This window comes from Carettochelys insculpta, chromosome 4 (genome assembly GCF_033958435.1).
Source record: "Carettochelys insculpta isolate YL-2023 chromosome 4, ASM3395843v1, whole genome shotgun sequence".
In the NCBI taxonomy this organism is placed as follows: Eukaryota; Metazoa; Chordata; order Testudines; family Carettochelyidae; genus Carettochelys; species Carettochelys insculpta.
This window is the reverse complement of record NC_134140.1, coordinates 5,011,459-5,031,455: the sequence shown is the minus strand read 5'-3', so window position 1 is coordinate 5,031,455 and position 19,997 is coordinate 5,011,459. Positions and strand designations below refer to the sequence as shown.

At 48.7% G+C, this 19,997-nt stretch overlaps 1 long non-coding RNA gene across 2 annotated transcripts in view; it reads left to right on the top strand.

Moving 5' to 3' along the window:
• The first annotated feature begins 239 nt into the window (after window positions 1–239).
• Window positions 240–19,997, top strand: part of LOC142012302 (uncharacterized) — a 33,289-nt gene continuing 13,531 nt past the window's right edge. The window contains exons 1-3 of one of the 2 annotated variants that reach the window (XR_012645301.1): window positions 240–428; window positions 965–1,038; window positions 5,525–5,707. This is a non-coding gene — a long non-coding RNA (uncharacterized LOC142012302). Of the gene's footprint in view, window positions 429–891; window positions 1,039–5,483; window positions 5,708–19,997 lie in introns of those variants that run through there. The other variant, XR_012645302.1, reaches the window with a different exon arrangement.

Below are 19,997 nucleotides of genomic sequence, written 5' to 3'. Positions count from 1 at the left end.
GGTTGCCCGTCGCCCGAAAACCACCAGAAATCTCAAGGCACCTTGAGCCTCTCCCCTGCCTTTGGTTTCCGGCGGGATCCCGGTCCCAGGAGTCGGCTCCGCCGCCGGGGCCGGGAAACAGGAATTTCTCGCGGAAACCCGCCCGGGGGAAGGCTCGCCGGGAAATCGCAGGCGCGGCTCGGAAAGTTTAGGGGCTGGATCGTTCCAGCCACAAAGGGCGGCCCGGGATTTCTCCAGGGCGAAGCTGGAAGCAGTTTTGATCTGTGTCGACCGAGAGGCAGCCGAGGGGCTCCTCGGGGGAAGAGGCGAGAAGCAGCTCTCGGAGGGGAAAGTGATGGCAATCGGCGCTGGAGACAATTCGGGGTCGAGTCGGTGTTACCCGCAACCCAGCTCCGGAGACGGTGTGAACTGAAGCGGGCTCCGTGCTGGTAACTAGCCGGGCCGAGCGGCTGGAGGGGGCCAGATCCTGAGCGCGCACGGGGTTAGGGTTGGGCGGCGTAGGGCATTTCGTGCGCGCTGGGGTAACGGAGGAAGGGGTCTGCTCTGCAGCCGGCGAGCCAAGGGGAAAGGAACCGCGCAGAGGCGCGCCCCGGAGGGGAGAGGCCCCGGCCCCGGGGCTGCGAGTTCATGCAGTTTGCACGGGGGCTGTTATCCTCCCCCCGGCCCCCTTCCTTCCTTCTCGCTCGTGCTTCCCCGCCGCCTCGCTCAGCCCTTCCCCGGGGAGACGAGCTCCGTGGTTGCAGCTTCCCCGCGCTGGAGGCGCTTTGGCCGGGTTAATCGGTAACGCATCAGCCCCAGCATCAAAGGGCAGGGTGGGCTGGCGGCCTGACGGGACATTCCCCGTTAAGCGGACTTCAAAGCGCTGCAGCGTTTCCTTGTGAACGCGCCGAATTGTTAGTTTGGTGAGGCTGTTCCCGGGCTGCGGCAGGAATTTTATCTGCAACGCTGATCTCTTTCCCACCAGGCCTGCTCTGCTCCTGGCCACAAGAAGTTTGGGAACTCCGAGAAGTCACGTGGAGGGCATGACTTAACCACAGGGTATGTTGCTGCTGGGGCACACCTCTGGGGGAGGAAACCTGCACCCCAGAACCAAGCAAACGCCTCCCCGCCAGGCCAGCCAGGAGTTACCCCACAGACTGAGGCTGTTCTGTGCGGCTTTTCACTCCTCACAGATTTCCTTCAGCTCAGGTAATGCAGAAATATTTCAAATCAGGGTGTCCTGTACACCTAACCCATAACCCCAATTAGTGGGTTGTGTCTCCCAAGCTTTCCCTTTTGCCTGGTTTCCCAGGTTAAGGACAGACCCATCCCTCCCCTGCTCAGGAATTTAGACAGAGAGACAGATCATAGATGGAGAGGGAAAACATGCTCATTAAGGACAACAAGAAGTCCTGTGGCACCTTATAGACTAACCGATATTTTGAAGCATAAGCTTTCGTGGGCAAAGACCCACTTCGTCAGATGCATGAGTGGGGGTCTGATGAAGCAGGTCTTTGCCCACGAAAGCTTATGCTTCAAAATATCGGTTAGTTTATAAGGTGCCACAGGACTTCTTGTTGTTCTCGAAGATACAGACTAACATGGAGAGCTCTCTGATGATCATTCAGAGTCAGGAAACCAGTATCAGTGGGGTAGCTGGGTTAGTCTGTATCCACAAACACAAGAAGTCCTAGGAACATAATAACGGCCTCACTGGCTCAGACCGATCCAACCCAGTGTCCTGTCCTCCGACAGTGGCCAATAGCAGGTGCACCGGGGGGAGTGAACTGAGAACTATTTGTGAATCTATCAGGTGCCACAGGACTTCTCGTTGTTTTAGACAGGACGCCTGTGTTCTCTTCCCCGCTGTCCTACTTCTGTGTTGGACAAGTCACTTGGCTTCCCACCGTGTGCCTTGCAGGAACAAGGAAGGAGACCAGCGGTTAGCTGTGGCCAAAGCATGAATTCACAAGTGGCCATGTAAGATACCACCTGGCTCAGAAATAAGGAAGCAGCAAGGACAAGAGTAACCGCTGTTAATTTTGCCGGTTTGCTCACTGCTGTGCCTTGTAGTGTATCGTCCGGTCAGGGATTGGGTCCTGCAATTAGTAAACCAACCGGGCAGTGTGTAGACCTAGGCTGGAAGGGGCAGCTGTTCTTAAATTTGGTTGATTATTAAGTACACTGCTCAGGTCAGGTGGAGTGTAGTGAAAGGCCAGGGGAGATACCCAGGTGACCAGTCTGGAGCTGAGCTGTGGTTTTGGATTCCAGGGAAAAGGCTGGAGCGCTCTGCCAGAACAGAAGGAGGCGTCCTTCTGCTGAGTAGAAAAGGACCCCAGTTTTCCCATCTGGGCACAGGGATAATAACCCAGAGCTGATATGCCTACAAGGGGCTGTGGAGAACAGTACCTGTAAAGCACTGGGGGAACCAGGCGTGGAAAGAGCTACAGAAGCAAAAAAGCATTTGACACCTTGTCCTGGGACCATTGGCTTCATGGGGCTGGTCCCATGTAACCACCCATATATCCCTACTAAAAGGAAACCCAGACCAGACCGGTGCACCTGTGTTAGAACAGGGCTTCCCACTGAGCTCTGCTCAAAAGCCGGTGGCACACAACTCCCGCCTTAGCTCCCTGTTTGTTCTCTGATGTGTACAGGCTCTGCACTGAAATGCGTTTCATTAGCATCTGGAGGTCAAGGCTGAAATCAGGGGCCCATTGTGCTGGGTATAAAAACAGTCCGTACCTGTAGTGCTTACAATTTGGACAGATGATGAGTGGGAGGGGAAACTGAGGCACAAAGCAGGGCAGGGACTTGGCCGTTGTCACCACCAAGTCAGTGAAAGCGCGTGGAGCTGATACAAGAGTTCCTGTTGCCCTCTGTAGGGGCTTGGTTGCCAGCCCCCACTGGCTCTTTGCCACACTGCCTGTCTGTGATTCCTACTGAACTGATGCCAGGGTGGGCCTCGTAACTGCAATTTCATCACCACCCAACCCTGAGCAGGACAGTTCTAGATGGCACAGCGGTAAAAATGCCAGGCTGCGCCTGAGCCTTGTCTGCTCTAGGGCCCCTACTCTTGATGGAACTGCAGTGGTGAGAGGTTCTCATTTCCTGTCATCGCACCAAAGGCCTTATCTATTACATGGAAGTGTCTGTCCATGCTGGAAAGGACAATGCAATGAGGTGCTTTAGTTACAGCCTTGTTACCCTTGCTGGGTAGACAGGATCCGGCTCTGATCAATGTTTTAGCTTCGCTCTGACCCATGGCTGACACTCAGCTGCAAGGTGGAACCATATGTGTGAGTGAAGAAGGGGAAACTCAGAGTGTAACTGGGTTCCCTGGTTAGCTTATGTTCATTAGGTAGCTAAAGGTGCTTCTAGGGAACTCTAGGCGAGGGATCCAGCCAGGAAGGAGCAGAGAGACAGTCTCCATCCCAAACTGTGGCACTCCAGGGCTCTCATCTAGTGCCCAAACCCCCTCCTCTCTGCACCCCGTTTTCTGGATGTCATCCGGGTGTCTGTCTCCATAGCAACCCAGGAAGTAGAAGCCTGTCAAGTTACCTGGGGGGTAGCAGTGCAGGTTTGAATGGTCTTTCTCTCTCTACAGCTCAGGCAGGCACGTGGTGGGCCAGCTGTGAACTCCGAGCATCCTCCAGTCTCAGGAAAGCTAGCCCTAGACTCTAAGGCCAGCTGGGACCAGTCAGAACCTCCTGCCTTACACCAGCCATTGAACATCACCTGGTGATTCCTGCACCAAACCCAGGGCCCTGGTTCGACCTAGAGCAGAGCTTATAAGACACCCCTGCTGGTATGGAGGAGAAGGGCTGGACTCCCCTGAAGTTAGGCTTGGCCACTCCGCAAACCTAATCCATGGAAGTGGTTAAGGGTTGGTGTCCAGATGTGTTGTGAGGGCAGCAGGTGCTGCCCCATGATGTTGTGCTCTTGGAAGTGATAGGCAGTGTCTTCTAATGGGTGGCTCTAATACAGCTCAGGGTCTAACCTTAGCTCACTCACTAACCTGTTGTGCAACCTTGGCCAAGTCACCTGCGGTGCCTCAGTTTCCCCCTCTGTAAAAGGGAGCATGGCAGGACTGACCTGATTTCCACTGGCTGGGGGGGCTCAATCCCACATGGTCCTAGTGTGCGCCGAGTACTTCAAGTGCAAGCTGCAAATGGGGCCCAGCAGCCACACGTTTCACTCCAAGGCTTCCAATGAGCCTGCTGTTGGAATGTGGAGAGCTGGCAAAAAGGGCCAGACCATCTCACAGGACTATGGGGTGACGGGCGGGAGGGAGTGTGTAGGGGCCTGCAGAGACTGTGGTTCAACAGACAGACGGGCGGGGGAGCTCTCATTGCACCAGACGAGGGGGGCTGGGAGATGCTGCTCTCTGAAGCCAGGCAGGAAAGGGGGAAATCCCCACTGCTTTTAGCTCCCCATAAAAGATTGGGACTTTTCACCTTAGAAAAGAGGGGACTAAGGGGGGATGTGACAGAGGTCTGTGAAATCATGGCTGGCGTTAAGAAAGTAAACAAGGAAAAGTTATTTACTTGTTCCCATAATGCAAGCACCAGGGGTCACCCAATGAAAATAATGCGCAGCAGGTTTAAAACCAACAAAAGGAAATATTTCTTCATGCGGCACACAGCCAACCAGAGGAATTTCTTGACAGATGTTGTGAACATCAGGACATTACCGGGGGTCCAAATAGAACTAGATGAGTTCACAGAGGTTAGGTCCATCAATGGCTATTAGCCAGGATGGGTAGGAATGGTGTCCCAGGCCTCTATAAGAGCATAAGTATGGCCATTACTGAGTCAGACCAAAGGTCCATCTAGCCCAGCATCCCGTCTGTTGACAGTGGCCAGTGCCAGGTGCCCCAGAGGGGGTGGACTCAAGACAATGATCTAGCAACTTAACTCCTTGCCATCCATCTCCAGCCTCTGACAATCGGAGGCCAGGGACACCATTCTTAACCCCCGGGTAATAGCCTTTTATGGACCTAACCTCCATGAATTTATGTAGCTCGCCTTTGAACTCTCTTATAGTCCTAACCTTCACTGCCTCCTCCGGCAAGGAGTTCCACAGGTTGACTGTGCGCTGTGGGAAAAAGAACTTTCTTTTATTAGTTTTCAACTTGCTGCCGGTTCATTTCATTTGGTGTCCCCTAGTTCTTCTAGTCCTCTGTCAGAAGCTGGGAAAGGGTGACAGGGGAGGGATCACTTGCTCTGTTCCTTCCCTCTGGGCACTTCACCTGGGCCACTGACGGAAGACAGGAGACTGGGCTGGATGGACCTTTAGTCTGACCCAGTGTGACCGTTCTTATGTTCTGCATCCAATGTGCAATCCAATCTCTTTCTAACCATGAGGGCTGGGTGCAGGAAGAACGCAGGACCTTGGCCTTTGTTAGTCAAATGTATTCTGGGTCTAGCGGCAATCTACCCAGGGCAGCTCCTTTAAAGAAAACACTCTGATAACATTAGCACCTGCGCCTCTCACAATCACAGCCACTCACCAGCACGCCCATATGGTGTCCGCTCATCAACAGCTCTGCTAACTGGCCAGATCTGCGATGCTCCTGGCATGGTCCATCCCCAAGGAGCACACAAGAAGTGCTGGAGTGGATAAGGAGCGTCTCCTGGGTTTGGTACCCAGTCAGACTTGCTGCACCCAGCATGTCTCCACAGCTGTTGGATCCTGCTCTGCACTGAATTTGGAGGCAGAAGCAGAGGTAAGATGGATTTTTTCTCATTTCCTGCCTCTTGTCTTTCCATGCGTAGTCCTGTCGGGGCTCTCCTCCACTGCCCTTAGCTGGGAGAGCCTTGCAGAAGGGAGGGCAGGTCTTCCCAGCTCGGTGCTTTGGTTTCACTGGAAATATGCGCAGGGGCTCCTGTGATAGGGCGTTGGGAAGGACTCAGCGCAGTACAGAGTCAGAGCCTTCGTTCTGCAGCCAGCTCACCCACTCTGGCTGCAAGGCGGGGCAGAGTCTTACTCCAGCCGCAGCCTATAGGGACCTGCATGAGCACAGGCTGCAGGATCTGGCCCTTCGAAATGCCGAGTACAGAACTCCCGAATGCAGGAAAATCTCCCACTTTCCTTAGAGCCAGGAGCCCTGAAGTCTCCTGTGGGTGTCTAGCCATAACCAGTCACACCCCCTTTACCTGGATTCAGGGGCTCAGGTCCATGGGAGGAGCCCAGATCATGAGGAAGCCTGAGCCATCCATGGGGGCCTGGAAACCACAGGTGAAGGTGCTTTAATCAAACCGAAGAGCAGTCTGATTGAATGATCCCTGTAGCTGAGCACTTGGGCGGCCGCCCAGGAGAGATACAGGTGTCGCCCAGCTGATGAGCAGAGCCCCCACAGCCAGTGGCGTGTGTTTCTATTATTGGTGAACTGTGGCACATGCCTCAGTGCACGTAACAAAATTTATTCTGCCCATGGATGGAAAAGTTAGAGGGAACCCTCGTCTGATTCCTGCTTCAGACCAGCAGGACAGTTGGGAATCACAGACATCTTTGTTCTAATCCCTGGAAATGTTGTTGGTGCGCCTGAAAGGCAATTGCCCGGGAAATGCCCTTGTTGCCTGGTGGGGCCATAAAGGTGTGTAAGGGACTCTGTCATGCCACTGGTTTTTATGCAATCTTCCAGCTGCTTGAGATCAATGGAAAGTCCTGCTTGGCGACCCATGTGTGGTTACTACTAACAACCCCTAAACTTTTCTTATCACACCAATTGGTTAGTCTTATCTCCACAGAGGATGGAAGAGTGGGTAAAGCACTGAACTCTCCAAGTCCTATTGCTGTCTTATAGGACCTGTTAACACTCACTTCACTGTGCTTTATGCCTCAGTGATGCTTCTGTAAAATGGGCACATTAAATACTGACTGGCTACTTCCTTGAGATTTTGGTTTCACACTGAACATCAAAAAGACCAAAATACTCCACCAACTATCACCAATGGGACAATCTCATGCACCTTCTACTGAAGTCAACGGAGAACTGCTGGAAAATGTGGAGCATTTCCCCTAACTTGGAAGTCATCTTTCTGCTAAAGTCGACGTTGATGCAGAAATCCATCATCATCTGAGCTGTGCAGATTCTGCACTCATCCACCTGAGACAAAGGGTCTTGAAGAACTGGGACACCTATCCCAAGACAAAGCTCCTTGTATACCGTGCAGTGGTTGTTCCAACGCTACTGTACACATGAAACCTGGACAACATACAAGTGTCATTTGAAGGCACCTGAACAATATCATCAATGCTGCCTCAGGAGACTCCTAAATCTCTGTTGGGGGGATAGGCACACAAACACTAGTATCTGGGAAGAGTCCAACATGACCAGCATTGATGCCATTATCATTAATCAACAACTTCGTTAGACTGGTCATGTAGTTCAGATGTCTGATCAGGGCCTCCCAGAACAGATTCTGTTTTCCAAGTTGAAGGAAGGACAGAGGAGCGCTGAGGGCCCGCGGAAGCAATATAAGGATGTGTTGAAGGCACACATAAAATATGCCTCATCAGTGTCGACACTTGGGAGAACCTTGCCCAGGACGGTCCCCAGTGGAGAGCTGTAATCCATGAGGGGGTGGTGCAATTTGGGAGGTCCCATCGCAGTGCAGATGAGGAGAGGCAGAGAAGAAGAAAAGAGCATCAAAGCTGCTTTGAGCCCCTCCATCACCTATGATGAGACCTGCGGCTTCAGAATTGGGCTGGTCAGCCATCAACAGATTTCAAATAGCAGGATGACATGAAGACATCCTGCTTGTTATCAAATGGTAGCCAGGAAGAAGATGACTTTCTTTCCAGGACTCATCAGTTAATAGTGTTGGGTACGGTAAATTGCTGGGGATTATTACTTAGAGGAACTTTTGCTGAACATCTCGCTGTCCAGAAAGATACACATTTTGAGCAGGGAGGGAGATTAGCCATGGGAATAAATCCTGTAGGGGCATGTTGAGTTCTCAGTCACCTGAGTCTTTCCCGTTGGCTGGTTTCCTATAAGATATGCTGTCGTTTTGGGCTTGATAAAGAAATTGTTAGGTGAGATTCTCTGCAAATCCGACTGTGATGACAATGGACCCTTCAGGCTTTCTCATCTATGAATTTTTCTGCTGGAAAGATTTGTTTGGAAATGGTTTATGGGACCTTAGATGATTCATATATTTATTTTCCCCATTGCCGTATGAAAGGCAAACCGAGTGTGTTTCCCTCCGAGCCTGCTAGGTGCTTACAACATTGACATTCTCAACAAGACAAATAGGCAGGGAGGCAACTTAGCAGCAGTTTTATTGTGTTAATAAGTTTGGCGTCTATAAGCAACATATGTAAATGGCTGATATACTGTCTTGATGCCATTTAACATTATGTTGCTGAGGTGACTGGGAGCCAAGTCTGCAGCTTTTCGACTAATACGCCGGGAGCTGCCAATTTTTTTAAGTTGCTTTTTTTTTTAATTTAAATAAGTTAGCAATCTGCCCGTGCCAAAACAATGACTCGGGCCCTTACGTCTCCTCTGAGATTTCCCAGGAATGTGGATAAATATTGTGTGTGTTTATTCCTCATTTCAGCTGAAGTGCCCAAAGCAGTATTTCTGAGAACTAGAGGCGGTTTTTTCAGTCGATTGATTTCTCCACCATCCCTTTGGGTACAAATCAGTCGCTTAGGGAAACATTCCTTCCCCTCAGAGCAAAGAATTTGCTCAGCAGGGAGTAAGAGGAGCTAAATCAGGCCCTATACGGCAAACAAAGCATGTTCATCCTTGATATATTTTCTGGACCATGCCTGTTACCACTGCAGTTTGGCTACTGATTTCAGGGCTGGGGGCTGAAAGGCTCATTTCTTGCACTGACTGCTGCAGGGTTTCCATGTTAGGGATTAATCTATGGAGTGGTTTTCAGCAAACCCTCAACTGTTTCTCGAAAAAGAGCAAGGGAAGAGGAGCTCTGCCGGCCCTCAGCGGAGATCATTTCTCATCTTCTCTCTGCAGATGCTCGAGACACTGATTGTGCTGGTGAGATGGAGTAGAATGCCCAGAGAAAACTCTGTCAGCTTGGCAAGCAGAGCCATCCTTGTCAGCAGCAAAGATGCTAATGTCTGTGCTTCCCCCTTCCCAGGCTGAGGGGCGGGAAGGGGAGAGAAGGGAAAAAAGACAGTTAGTTTCTGTCTTTTGCAATTTTCAGTTAATTTATGTTGCAGTGATGGTTTCTTGCAGTCATATGGATGGCAGACTCCCAGCCATTATTAGCGTAAACAGATTTGTGCACAGTATATTTAGCCGTTCCATATTGCTTTCAGGAAGCATGCACATTTTAATGGCATATACTTAGAGGGCCATACCCTGCCGTTGCGCCGTAGGAAGGCGCCAAATGGGACTCGTGCATAAACAAACATTGGGTGGTGTGCTCTGGTTCAAAGGCTCGTGCGGGGTCACGGAGGCGGCCTTGAGCAGAGCATCTGGGAAATTAGTATTGCTGTTTTTCAAAGGCGGGGACAGTCAGGCATTAATACTCCAGATTGATTCACCTGCAGCTCTTGCACTGATTGGCCATGATCAATGTTCTTGCTAGTCTTTTCCCTCCATGTGTGGAATAATTTTTGTTGTGTGCACCAAGGCGCATGCAAATGTGCACCACCAGCATTAAAAAAAAACCCTTGTACGGGTGCGCTGCTTATCAACTGGACAGCATTTGAATCTCTCCTGGGCAGCCATAACAGCACACAGCTTGCCATGAACACTGGCAAGCACATGTGAATATCACTAGCCTCCTTTTACAAATGGGGAAAAATAGGCAAAGGGAGGGGAATAGATTGTTGAAGGTGAGAATTAGTGGAACAGTGGATATAGAGGCTTGGGCTATGGATTCTCCAAAAGTTGGCTTTGTTTTTATCATTCCCTTCTCCGTGTATATGCCCAGCTAGGTACTGTAAATGGTGACGCTGCGGGGTCCCCCCGCCCGTGGCTGAGACTGCCGCAGCCATGGAGTCCCTGCCAGTGGCTGCCAAGTCCCTGCCATGGCTGAGACTGCTGGGTCCCGCCCTCTCCCCATGGCTGAGGATCCCCTGCTCTGTGCCCTGAGCGCTGGCAGCTCAGAGCCGGAGGAGCCCCCTCACTCAGGGCAGAGTCTAGGGGGCTGGAACCTGGGAACCACAGCGCTCTGCCTTCAGCATTGGAGCGGAGAAGAGCTGGGAAGGATGGTTTCTACTTTGGGTATGTTGCTGGTATATTAATCTTTCAGAAGATCTATATGTAAACAAGTCTCATCACACTAATTGTTATTGTTCAGTGAAACTGACTGTACAGTAAACCCGCAGATTTAACCGACTTTCGGGATTAATGGATATTGCTCCCTCCCCCATTAGTCCATTAACTTGCGGGTTTTAATATAGTTAGATGGCTGGATGAAATCTTCTGTCCCCCAAGCGCTGTCTAGTTGGGGACTTAGTACAGCTTAACCACGCAGCTCGGGATGTGGATTTTTCACACCCCTGAGTGATGTAATTCTGCTGACTTAGTTTTCTGGGACTTGGCCTACACAGCTGAGTGTTAGAGTTAGACAGAGACCAACAGAATTAGAGAGGCAGAGAGAGGGAGAGTTGATCTACACTCCACAGGTAGCTTATGCCAAATTAATTTTGTAAGTGTCCACACTATAGCCTTGCTCCTGCCCATGGCACTGACCTAACTACTCCACCTCCATGAGAGGTGTAGAGCATAGGTCAAAGTCTTTAGAGCAACACGGTGTCCATGTAGACGCTGCATTGCTTGCTGGCTGTCAGGGCCAAAGTCCTGCTGCCTGGGGCTGACAGCTTGGGCTGTTTGCCCCAGGCCAGGGGATTGAGGGCTCCCATTGCCCCACAACGTCCCATAGAGTTAAGTTGGTAGAACAACCCCTGGTGGGGACTGCAGTGTGGACATGAAGCACTTCAGTTATAACTGCAGTGACTGTATGGTGACCTAACTTAGCATGACTTTAATTTTGTAGTATAGACAAGGCCTAGGACAGACCAGGCCTATATCAGAGAATCACAGCATTTAAGGCCAGAAGGAGCCAGCAGATCATGTAGAGTGACTGCCTGTGCAGTGCATCTTATAGATCTGAGACGGGAGTCACAGTATGTTAGAGCAGGAGAGTGGGTGTCAGGCTAGCTGGTTCTATTCCTTGGACAGGTCATGTAGAATCAGGTGGAAAATAAACCACCTTATTTAGTTCCATACATAGGGATATCTTGAGATGCAATTGACATTTCATGCTGTTCAAAGGAAAACTCTGTTATTACGAAACATTACTTTTATTTAGTAGTACAGGAGGCTCTCAACATTCATGAGGGTTCCATGGTGAGGATCCTTGCGAATGTTGAATTTCGCCAGTGTGGCTCCCACCCACAGCCCGCCTGCTGGTGCTCCTGCCTGGGGCCCTGGGGGAAGAGGCGGCTGCTGGCGCTCCTGCCCAGAGCCCCAGGGGAAGTGGCCGCTTGGCTGCTTGCGAATAATTGAATTTGTGAATATTAAGTTTGCGAATCTTGAGACCCTACTGCATTTAGTATTAATGTAACCCACACACCTACATGTGGTTAACTGTCCCAGGTGGTGGTACCTAGACCACTTCACAGTGAAAGAATGAGTGTCCTCTACAGGCTAAGCTGAGAGGCCTCTGGCCTTTAGCTCAAGCTGTAGAGGTGCCTGCACTAAGCTCCAGAGGTCACAGAGCAAAAAATGTTGGTCCCTGCCCTACAGAATGAAGGGACAAGAGATACCCAATGTATTCAGATCAAAGAGGGAGCAGAAGAGAACAGCAAGGCCATATTGGGTAGTAGGGTCTGCAGGGGTGTCTGCAGAGTAGCTGCCTACCCCCTGTCAATTTTTTGTAGGCGTGGCTGCAGAGGAGAGATTTAAGGAGGGATTTGAAAGGGGATGGTGATGCCCCCAGAGCTTTGCAGGTGATTCTGGAGAGCTCATCCCAAGCGTGGAGGCCAGCGTGGGAGAAAGCAGGGAGGTGCTGGCATGGAAATATAACCAGGGAGCTGATCAGAGGTGAGTGTGGACAGCTCACTGGTGAATGAGAAACAGGGCAGGAATAGGCCATGAAGTATCCTGAAGTAGGCCATGAAGGAATAGGCCATGAAGTATCTCCTGGGGGCCAGGAGAGGGGAATGGCTGAAGGGATCACATAGACAATGCAACGAGGAAGGAAAGCCCTCTTTGCAGCTGCATTCTGAATGGATTGGAGCAGGCTCAGGGTGCTCTGGGCAAGGCCAGAGAGAAGGATGATGCTTTCATTGAGACCCCAGATGACAAGCCCCTGAGTGTTTTAGTTGTGGGGATGGAAAGACCATAGCTTAGAGATGCCACATGGAAAGAAACTGCGTGGGTTCTCTTCCAATCTGATGTGATGCAGACGCACTGAAGATGTGAATGTCCAAGATTTTGGTCCCTGGCCTGAGCCAGACAGGTACAATCATTGGTGTACATGTTCTCGGGAACTACAAAGCAGGGTATATCACCGTGCTGGAGTTCACTTATTACAAATGCGCCAGTGTTGGGGGAGTGGTCAGCATTTTGTACTGAGGCTTGATGCAGTTCTTCAAAATAGCTTTGATCTTGGGCTGGACACCAAAGGCCTTATGCAAAGGAATGTCCCACTGGCGTGAAGGCAACATTTACCTGCAGAAGGCTCCAGTCCAACCTTTTCTTTCAATTTGTGTAGGTTTCCGTTTGTGGCTCAGTTTTGCAGGTGTATTTGCTGGTAGTCAGGTCGCCAACAATGTGTTTAAAATTATGGGATGGTTTTCTTAGTACACAGCCCCCACCTCATCTCCTGATATTATTATCATTATCATTAATAATAATAATAATAATAATAATGTCAAAGCAGTACTCACCTACATTCACAAGGGACATTTCTTGCTCCTTTTTGCAGCACTCAGGAATTTGTGATCTTGTACAGAGAGGAAAACATAAGAAATACCATTGTAATAAGTATCAGAGAGGTAGCCGAGTTAGTCTGTATCTTCAAAACCAACAAGTCCTATGGCACCTTATAGACTAACAGATATTTTGGAGCATCAGCTTTCATGGGCAAAGACCTGCTTCATCAGATCCACTCATGCATCTGACAAAGCTGGTCTTTGCCCACGAAAGCTTATGCTCCAAAATATCCGTTGGTCTATGAAGTGTCACAGGACTTATTGTTGCCCTTGTAATAAGGGACTGTGGGCAACCTTAGCCGGCAGCCCCTTGTTGAAAAGACTCTTTTACTTGTAGCTCCCCTATGAAACTTTCCTTTTAACTCATGTGATAACTGTCCTTATTTAAAAGGGACTTGACGTTTCCAGCAAAATTCAGCTCCCTTTTCAAAGTTCTCCTAGCTCAATGCAGATCAATGGAATACAAAGGGACACCATCAATTTAAAAAGCTCCACAGTTGTGCCTACTCCTGCTCTGAGTTGCGACTATGAGACCTGGAAGAGAAGAGAGAGGAAATTCATTTGATTTTGTTTGCTCTGAGCCTTTGACGGCACTTTACGCATGGTCAGTGTCTGCTCTCCTCTGTCCGGCCCCTGACGCAGCAATCAGTCCTTCCTGAATGCCCTCCTGTAACTGTGTAGAGTCTCAGTAACGTCACCATGGCTCTGCAGGGGGGGTTTATCTGAGCAGAGTAAATTGCAAGATTGGGGTCCTCAGTCAGGTCTTAGTTAGGGTTTGTCCTTCACACAGCAACCAGGGGAAAATAAAAACGGTAATGGGCAAATGTGTTTATACAGTGATAAACATTGGCAAGGGGACTCGGAGACCCTGACATTGATTGTGTGAAATTTTCTATAGAGTTGCTATATTTTCAGATCTTCAATCAGTGTAAATGGGAGAACCATCCCAGACGTCTCTGAAGCTATTCTGGGTCACACTAGCTGAGGCTCGGGGCCCAGATTTCTAGCTGAGGGTGCCCTTTCATTCCCTATAATGTTTCTAGCTGTTTGTTGATATTATCAGTTCTGCACCAGTGTCAGCTTTCCAGAAATCTTTAACCATGGAATGACTGTGGGCAGAATCAGGCCCTCATTTACAACACACAGCTCATGCTCCAGTTGATGAGCCAGATCCCCAACTGGTCTGAGTCAGTACAGCTCCGCTGAAGCCAATGGTACAACCCCAATTTACACCAGGGAGGGCCTGGCTTAGAGTTTTCAAGACAAGTTGATCTAATGAAAAGCTACGTAAAAGTGCAATTTAGATCCCAAGTTTAAATCTGTTAATTTTGCCCCCCAAATGTTAATATAACAGCAGTCAGTCCAGTTATACTAGGGTGGAACTGGTGCAGCTGAAGCAAGATTCAGGCCCTGAAATTGCTAGGGGGTCCCAGCCTGCCATCCTTACCCCTTTCCTCTTGCAACCAGCCCATTTGAAATCAATGGGCTTACTCCCTCGAGTAAGCAGGAACAGCCCCCTGCAGCTGTACGCTTGGCAGCTCAAAATTTTTCTCTGCTGAAGGATAAAGGGCCCCTTTGGAAATGAAAATGGTCCAACAATTATAATTTGTCATGAACCCAGATTTTGCAAAGCTCATGCAGGGTGAAATCGCCAGGAGTGAGGAAATGCTCTACAGTGTGGGTGGGGGTGGCAGGATCAGGCCTTCCGTGAGTTATTTGCATTTTATGCCTGCCCGTGTAAGCAGACAGCTGGAACAAGAGCATTCAGAGGATGGGAAAGGCACCAAAATGACCACAGTGGGCCCATTTGTAACATGCATGAGAGGGAGTTTTAGGCTGAGCCAACCTCCGAGCCACACCGCAGAGGGGAAGGAGTTTGGGAACTGTCTCACCATGACTACCCAGGGCTGAGAAAAGTATGCCAGCTCTGGGGGTGGGACCCACCCTATCAGGCTCCTTTCAGCATGGGAGAAAGCCAGAGCATCAGGGCTCTGTTATTGAATGTCATAATCCCTGTCAGGAGAGTGCAAAAAATCAATGAGAAAGAATTAGTGATGTGCAGAAGCTGGAAGTGGGTATTGTGTAGGGAGAATTACAGGCTTACGTAAGCAGCCCTGACTCAGGCGAGTAATCCTGCAGCTTGCTCTGCAGCTCCTGCACTGGGTCTCAGGAGGGGGCCCTTCTAGCTGTCATCACCATCTTAAAGAATTTGTAACTCCACTTCAAATGCACTTTAGCCAGCAAGGGATGTATCCCTTTCCTTTCTTTAGCTGTGGTTGGGGACTGAACGTGCTTTCCCTGTGGCCCATTGCACTCCCCTCTAACCCATAGACTTCAATGCAGTTACTCCTGATTTACACCAGCAAACTTCAAAGAGGGAAAACCCACAAGCAACATCACTTGCGTACAGTTATTGGCAGCTCCTTGCCAATTTGGATATCCATTAATAAATCATTGCTCAGATACAAAAGACAAATGATTGTTTATTAACAGTTTTGCATCAGGTTTGTTTCTTTGTGATAACTAAGTCCCAGCTCTTAAAAGGATTGAATTGTCTAAGTGCCCTTGAGAGCTGCTTCTGACAACTCTGACTGCATCCTACCTTCTACTTCCCAAAGCACTTTTCGACTAATGGACTACACTGCAGATGAAGCGGCGACTCTGGACTAAATCTAGGCGATAAGGGATTACCAACTCTTTCTCACTAGCTGACAATGTCCTGTTTTTCTCCCAGGTAGAAAATAAAGTTTGTAAGGTGTGTTATTGTGTATTGGTGTGTTGGCATGCAGCTGTGCGGTCAGTGGGTTGTGTTTCTCTAACGTACTGAGAAAAAGGAAAGTTTAGATTGGATGTCAGGGTAAACTTCCTATTAGACTGCAAAATCCTTTCCTATTTGAACCAGTGGGAGCTTAGAACATTTAAAGCTAGAGTGGACAAAGCAAGCAGGCCTTGATGTGGGAAACTCTGAAGCCTATGTTTAAATCCATTTCTATTCTGCACAATATTTAAGGATGTTTGTTGGGCCCTTTAACTTCAGTGGGACTTGGGGGGTTGAGAATGTACTCTAGGAAACAATGCTGCATTGGCTTTTGCGTCAGAATTTTGCCACTTCGTGTCTAAGCCAGCTCCTCGGGATGCTAGGAGAACTAGGTCTACACCCTTTATTTCTAGATCCTACCGTCAGTGCTCACATTTCTGTATATGCATGTGTGATACATGTGGCATATCTGTTTGCATAGGTACATCTCCAGGCAACCAAGGCCCTGGGTAGTTATCACACACGTACCATGCCAGTGGGCTGTTAAGCTCAAACCCAGCCTATGGTAGAACCAAGGAAATTAGAAGCAGAGAGAGATGATCTATGTCCAAGCCAGTCCAGGTGGGTTGATCACCTCTTTGGGAGGACTTGTCTGCTCTCAGATCGCAAGGCCAGAGGGATCACTGTGATCATGTTGTTTGACTCCCAGAATGTCACAGGCCAGATACCTGCCCCACAATAATTTCTAGACACGAGCGTTCAAACACCTTGAATCTTGATTTGCAAACTGGCCATGATGGAGAAACCACCATGACTCTCGGTAAACTGTTCCAGCGGATAATTTCCCACAGTGTGACAAAGTTACGTCTTATCTCTGGTCTGAATTTGTCTCGCTTCAACTCCCAGCCAGGGGAGCTGACAGCCAGGCCGGGTTCCTGCTCAAGGTGTGGCGGGGGGTCTAGCTCCGCATTTTCCGATGGGGTGAGGCCTCTGGTGGAACAGTTGCGGGGGTGGGACAGCCAGCCCTCAACACTGTCTGGAGCACACCAAGTCGCCCCCTCCCCACCCTTAGAGCAGCCCAGAGCATGGTGTGGGGTGCTCCAGGGTGCTGGATGCCACTGCTACTGCAGCAGCAGCAAGAGCTGTAGCCTGGAGTTTTGGGCACTTTAGAATCACCAGGCCTGGGGAAATTTCCCTGTGTGATCTCCAGCTCCCCACATTGTAGGGCCTGCTTCCAGCCATTGGACCCTGTTAGAACTCTCTCTGTTACATCAATGAGCTCATTATTAAATAGTTGCTCCGTGAATAGGTACTTATGGCTCTTCATTGAACCTTCTTCAGTTTACCAACATCCTTCCTAAACTGTGGGCATCAGAGCTGTTCTTAGGTGCATATGTTACATTTAGCCCTATTAAAAATCATCTTGCTTGCTTGTGTCAAGCTGAGCAGGTGATCCTGCTCACTCTGCAGCAGCGAGCTGATCTTATTATTTACCATTTTTGTGTCGTTTGAAAACTTTATCGATGACAATTTTATGTTTGCTTCCAGGTCATTAATAAAAATGTTAAACTGTTTAGATCCAAGACCTGATCCTTATAGGACCCCACTGGAACTTAACCCAATCCATGAGGATTTCCTACATACAATTACCTTTTGGGAGCTGTAAGTTGGGCAATCTTGAATTCATTTAATGTGGGCCACGTTAATTCTATATCTTTCTAGGTTTTAATCAAACTGATGTGTGGTATGAAGTGAAGTGCCTTACCTAAGTCTATTACATCAACATTATTGCCTTTATCTACCGAACTTGTAATCTCATAAAAACATATATATCAAGTGATTTGTTCAACAGGATCAATTTTCCAAAAATCCATGTTACTCAGCAGTTCGATAGACATCTGCCACGAACTTCCCTTCCACTATGTGCCTTTCAAACTAGGCTTCCAGAGAGGTAACGGATGTCCCCAAACCCCCTCAGGAATCAGCTGTCAATCAGATTTTACTCTTCCTGTACCCCTCCTGCGCTTCAGCTGCAATCTCACCAGCTCTAGTTTAAGTAGCTCAATTAGCATTTAATTGGTGCACCAGCAATTGGCTTTACAGTCCAATGGTAGCAACAGTGAGAAGAAGTGGGTTTGGGTCTGTGGTTCAAGACCATCTCCTTCATTCCAAGATGGGAAGTGATGTAGTCAGGAGGGGAACTCACTCCTTGTGGCTGCTTTCCTTTTCTTTCGCCGTAGAAAAATAAAAACCCAAATTCCGATTAAAATCCTTTTTTTTTTCTAAATTCACCTGCCCATCTTTCCTCTGTCTCCCTTCTATCCAAACTCATAATTAATCGCTCAAGGCAAAAGTAATGAATGTTAATTGGCCATCTGTACAAAGACTAATTAAAATCTACCATGCTGGGGATTAAAACATACCTATAGCAACTGACTGAATTGAGAATGAGACAGAGGAGAGATTGAGAAAACAGCTGAAAGGCTTGTGCAAAACACAATTTCGCTTAGGTGTGAGATGAGCTGCAACTTAGAGATCTGAGATGCTTTATTAAAAAAAAAGGGAGGAAAGAAAGAAACTTCTCCATTCTGAGCCAATGCAGGAGTATTTGTTTAATGGAAGTAAAACCCACAAGAGATTTCAAAGGAGGCACGACTTACTTTAGGCCCTAACATTTCAGTTTTTGTTTTGATTAAAATCAAAGAATAGGCATCACCACAAAGACCTCAGAAAAGAAGAGAAAATGTTTCACGGACATCATTCCTTGCAGGGCTCAGTGAGGATGGGAGGGGTGAGAGGCGCAGAGGATGGAGCTGAACAAACCCCTGTGTGACTGAGAACCCAAAAGCAATAAGGTTGCATTTGAGCACCGGCGAGTGAAACTGACTAACATGTCAAAGTAAAAATAACCTGTCAAATATCACCCTTCTGATTAAGGACCTGATCTAAAACTCCATTTACAGTAATGGAAAGACACCCATTGACTTCAATGGGCTTTGGATCAGGCATTGAATAGAATACAAAATAGAAGCATTGACCTGCCAGGATGGATCAGACCTGAGGTCCAGCTAACTCTATATCCTGTCTCTGACCCTGCCAAGTGCTTCAGAGGAAAGTGCTGGGAGCCCCATCATGGACAGTTATGCACTACTGTGTCCCCAGTTCTTTTGATCCTGACAGTCAGAGACCAGTTTATGCTCTGAACAAAGCATCGGTTGAAAAAAAGCAAATCCCACGTGTAACATTATTGCAATTTTTTATAGAAACTGCGGAGGCCTGCTGCTGATCATCACCCACAATCAATTTACCAGTTCCCCGTGCTGTTGATAGTCACCCTTTGCCTCTTGTCTTAGGCCTGGTCTACACTAGGGATCCAAGTCAATCCCAGATAAGCAATTCTAGCCACATCATTTGCATAGCTAGAATGGATGGATGAGGATCAACTTTCCTCCCTGGTGTAGATCAGGCGTCTTTGGGCTCATGCTGACGTCCCTTACTCCGCGCGGCAGCCTGGAGTACCAGGGTTGACAGCTGAGCACAGGGAGATGGATTTTGCCGTGTCTTCACCCACGTGGCAAAAATCCATCCCCAGAAGATCATTATGGTGCGCCGACGCCCCCAGTCAGTATAGACATACCCTTAAGATGGCTGTGGTCGTGATAGGAGCTGTCTCTTTGTTATACATGAGACTCAGGCTGTTAAGAGTCATAAGTAATAGTTAAAATAATACTAATGAGAAGGAATTTAGTCTCACTCAGCTGTTTCTGTTTTCTCTTGGGAGCTGATGTTCTTAAATCTGCAGCAAAGCCCCAGATGGAGGCTTTATTCTTTGCAGCATGTTACAGGCTAATAATGTTTGCCTGAAACTTCTCCTACGTCTTAGCAGGCATTGATCCTGTTCAGAAAGTGTTAAGGGGGATCTGCTGGACTTAGGCATAGATCACAGGTACAGTCCTTTGCGGGGCTGGTGTCTTACCGAGGCAGATAAGTCATTACTACATCTAGAGTTAAAGGAAGGGGGAGTGGCTGTGTGTGGAAAGAAGATTTAAGGCAGCGGTTCCCAAACTTTTCAGTAACACGACACACATCAATGAGAGAAACAATTGCATGGCACACCCTTTTTTTTTCAGCTGAATCGATTGCTCATAAACGTCACATTTACTATGGTTACAGTCTTACTAGAGAGATTTGCAGCATAGCTGTGCACATAACAACCTAAACAAGGATCAAACGCATTAATGTTTCAAATCCAGCGCAGAATACACTGTCTTAGACAGAAAGCACAGACACTTTCCAAATCTGCTCAATGTCATCCTAGGGATGTTGAGTAACC